The sequence below is a fragment of the Rhea americana genome, unplaced genomic scaffold, assembly GCF_003343005.1.
Source record: "Rhea americana isolate MKP2758 unplaced genomic scaffold, rheAme1 scaffold_153, whole genome shotgun sequence".
Classification (NCBI taxonomy): domain Eukaryota; kingdom Metazoa; phylum Chordata; class Aves; order Rheiformes; family Rheidae; genus Rhea; species Rhea americana.
This window is the reverse complement of record NW_028185628.1, coordinates 10,902-14,925: the sequence shown is the minus strand read 5'-3', so window position 1 is coordinate 14,925 and position 4,024 is coordinate 10,902.

Sequence of the window (4,024 nt, the reverse complement as noted above, 5' to 3'; positions counted from 1 at the left end):
TCAAAATTGGGGGTAAGGGAAGGGAGGGGAGATACAATTTCCCACTGTCCCCTTTGTTGATTGTTTTCTTTCCTCGCAATTATATTTATAACCCGTTTGGGCCCATTTCACGTTGTGTCTTTGTATTTCTAGTGGAAACCACGTGGGGGTGGGAGAAAAGATCCTGCCCTTCCACTCTTCCTCGCCTTTGGTCTGGATGGGACCCCTAARCCGTGAGCATCAGGATGAGGCCACGTCAGGCTCCTGCACTGCGGCCTCGCATCTCCCCGCCAGCAGCGCCGGGCAGTGCACTGCCTTCAGGAGTGGACAGGGCAGTAACAGCGGGCTTCGATCCTTCTCTCACCAGGTTTATTTTATTTTATTTTATTATTTTATTTTATTTTATTTTATTTATTTTATTTTATTTTATTTTATTTTATTTATTTATTTTCAGGTGGCTGCACCTTGCACTGGAGCAGCCATGGGAAAATGTCCAGTGCGATCTTGGACACACTTAAAAAAAGAAAGGAAAAAAATCCCAGTCATCACATAGGTCTTCAGAAAAAGAAGGGGGGGGGCAGAAGCTGCAGTAAGGGAGTCACCTTGGCCAATGGTCGCCGTTGTGATCTTTGCAGTTTCCACCTTATTCTCCAGCTATTTTGCGCTGAATGTCCTGTGAGATCAGAAGGGAGAAGGGGTAGGTGCTGAAATATTTAAGGGAGTATTTAAGCCCAGAGCCTTCAATGAATGAAGAAGGGGGGGGGGTTGGAAAATGGATTCGCTGACAAGTAAGGATAATAAATGAGAGGCGCTTTCAGATAGATATCTCAGACGTGAAATTGCACCCAGCTGGTTGTGTAAGCAAACAAATAGTTTCATGTTAGGCACTCTCGACTTGTGGCTTGATGAATAGAACACGACAGAGGTAAATGGCTCTTTAACTCATTTAGGAATAAAACTCTTTGGCTTCCTAAGTAAAAGACCTGGTGACGCCATGGATCCTGAGCAAGCACTTTAACAAGAGTTTTATTAGTTTCCACTTGTATTCTCAGATCTCACCCCTCACTCTCCTCCTCCTTTCTTCCCCCCTCCTTCTTTTCATTTCTCCATCTCTCTCTCTCTCTCTTTTTTTCCCCTCGAAAACCTCTTCTCGTGTATGGAATTCCCTACATCACCTGAGCTGGGAAACCCGGCAGGTTGCAAGGTTGCAGGGCTCTGTCGGACAAGGCTTCATGGCAGCCATGAGTTGGGGTTTTGAAATGTTTTTATTTATCATTGTTACTGCGCCCCGGAACCACCGCAAAATACTCATCTTCGGCTGCTCGGACCCGTGGGGATTAAGAAGGCGGGAGGGGGAGGGAATCTCACGTCAAAGTCAGTGACTGTGAAGCCAATTAGAAAAGGAGCCCTTTAAAACAAATATATAGATACGTTTTGTGGAGATCGTGCCGTTTCTAAAATTAACCCCAAGCCGGTGGAGAGAAACTGGAAGGAAAGTGAGAAGAGGGGGAAATCGAGTCTCATCTCTCCCAATAAAGCTCAAAGTAGAYAGGATTAAGGATCGGGTCTGCTGAAAACGTTATTTCAAGACTTAAAAAATAACCCTTTGAATAGTCAGAATGCTGCATGAAACCGGAGGAAGCACATCCACAGTCTGGGTAATAGCCGTGCACATGTCATTAGGGGACATTGTTTCTCAGCGGTTATGCCCTTGATCACTGGTGGTGGAGCTACTGACACACAGCCTGGCCCCGTCCGTCTGTCCGTCCGTGCGTCCGTGCGTCCGTCCCTTCCAGCGGGGCTGCTCCACGAGACGGCTGATGTGCAGGCTTGCTCGCCTGGCAGCTCCTTGGGGACACCTTCCCTGGGAGCCCCTTTTGATTTATAAGCGAAGCTTGTGTCTACTTCTACAACAGTTTAAATCTACTTCAAAGGAGTTAAAGTTCTCAGACGCTCAGTGAGTGTTTTTGTTGAAAAGGGAACGTCTGACTTTCATATGTCACAGGTAATTTTTTTTTAAAAAGGCAGAGACTTTGTATTAAGCCCTTTCCATCTGCTAAAAAAATATATATTTATCTTTGTGTTGGGAGCCAAACAAAGTTTCCTTCGCATGAAACATAGTAGAATTTACTTTTCTTTTATTACTTTTGCTGTCAGTTAAAATGACCCCAAGCCACAGGCATTCGATAAAACGCTTTCCGTATAAGACCCGTTATTTACTTGTTAGAAACAGTGGGTTTTTTTTTTTCTTTTTTTTTTTGCATATAGGCGACCCCACTTCATTATCAAGCTCGCCGCTTTTAGTGGTGTGTTAAGTGTGCAATGAAAAAAGTCACCTACAGTGGAGGGGGTTTTTTTTGGGGGGGTGGTTTGTTTGTTTTTTGTTTTCTTCCTCTTCCAAATTCAAGCTAATTCCGGGGGGCTCGGGAGAGGTCGGTCCCTGCTACCCGCTGCTCTCCCAGCAATGCTGCGGGCGCCTTTCCCCGCCGCAGGTGGAGGCGGCCGAGCCCGCACCGCCGGGGCCGAGGCTCCGGCAGGGGCTCGGGGACCGCGGCCAGGACCTCCGCGGCCGCCCGCGGAAAGGGCGGCCGTGCCTAGCCCAGCCTCCCGCGAAACCCCCGGCACCAGCCCTGGTTCAACCTACCATTTAGAAGTATCTCCAAATATTTATTGGGCTGAATATACGGAAAAGGCCTAATTGGGCGGTGGGAGGAGGCCAGCTAGTTAGCGCGGAGCTCAAAGGTGGGTCCTTTGTATGGGTCGCTCCCCAGACCGCGCCAGTGACACAAATCGCTCCGCTACGCGGGCCGCTTTTCTCTTTTTCTTCCCCCTTTTTCTCCCCTCCCTCCAGCCCCTTTTTCCTCCCCTCCCTTGAAGTGCTGCCCAAGCGGTTAATGAGCCCCCCCCGGTCGTGCGGCGGGGCAGGCGGAGCCCTCCGCGGGCGGGAGCCTGCGCGCAGCGCCCGAGCGCGGGCAGCAGCGCAGCGCCGCGGAGCCGCAGCGCGGGGGCGCGGCGGGGCGCGGGGGCGGCGCGGCCGCGGAGCGCGGCGGCGGGCAGCGACAACAAGGCAGGAGAAATTTAACTGGAGTTGGTTTTAAAACAGTATATTGTAGGTAAGAACAAGTCAGCAGAAACTTACGCAGGGGACCTGGCCCCTCTCCACATTCACATTTTTAGCATATAGTGTTTGGTGACAAGATCATACAATATCTTTAGCCACTGTATGAATGCCCAAGAGCTTGGAGCGTGGCAAAGGAAAACATCCACGAACACAACAGAGACTGGATATTTAACACTTCAGAACACAATACCGTCTTATAAGCAAAGTTTAATAAGGGATTGAAACACTTTCTAGGCACATACATGGAAATAAGTGCATCTCGTACACCTCCTCTACACCTGCAAGTTTCTTGGCAATCGGTGGGTTATTATTATTCATAAATATGAAAATTAATTGAAAAATACGTTTCTGACCTACGAAAAAAGTTTATCTGTTTTCATCAGTGGGATAACACTGTAATGAATATATTTACATCTCATTGGAAGAAACCGAGAGCTTTTTTATTTTTTTCTTTTTCTTATTTTTTCCCCCTTCCGACCCCCCGCTTTTTTCCTGCGGCTAGTCCGGCTGGGTGCCCAGTCACCTCTCCCACCGAAAGGCACCGCTGAGAAGTTGCTCCGGCACCTCCAAAGGCCGAGCGCCTCAAGCCCTCTCCGCGGGCCGAGCACCCCCCGCGCCTGGGGAAGGCAACCAAAGCTGCCGCCTATATAGCGTCCGTGTGAGACAGAAAGGGAGGRAGGGTGCTTGTGGGTCTGATTTCCGTCCTCGTGTGCCCAGGTTTGAAACCCTCAGTCCCCGCCACACAGCACCGATGAACACAGGCCGCGTCTCCCGGCCTCTAACCCCGCAGAGGATCTGCCCGTGATGTTGATTATCCAGCTATAAGTGCCTACTGTATAGAGCTGCTCTCGCCTCGGATCTGCTGCGCCTAGAATATTAAAAACCCCAAGCGGGTTGGATTGAAGGATCTTGTTAATGCAAAAA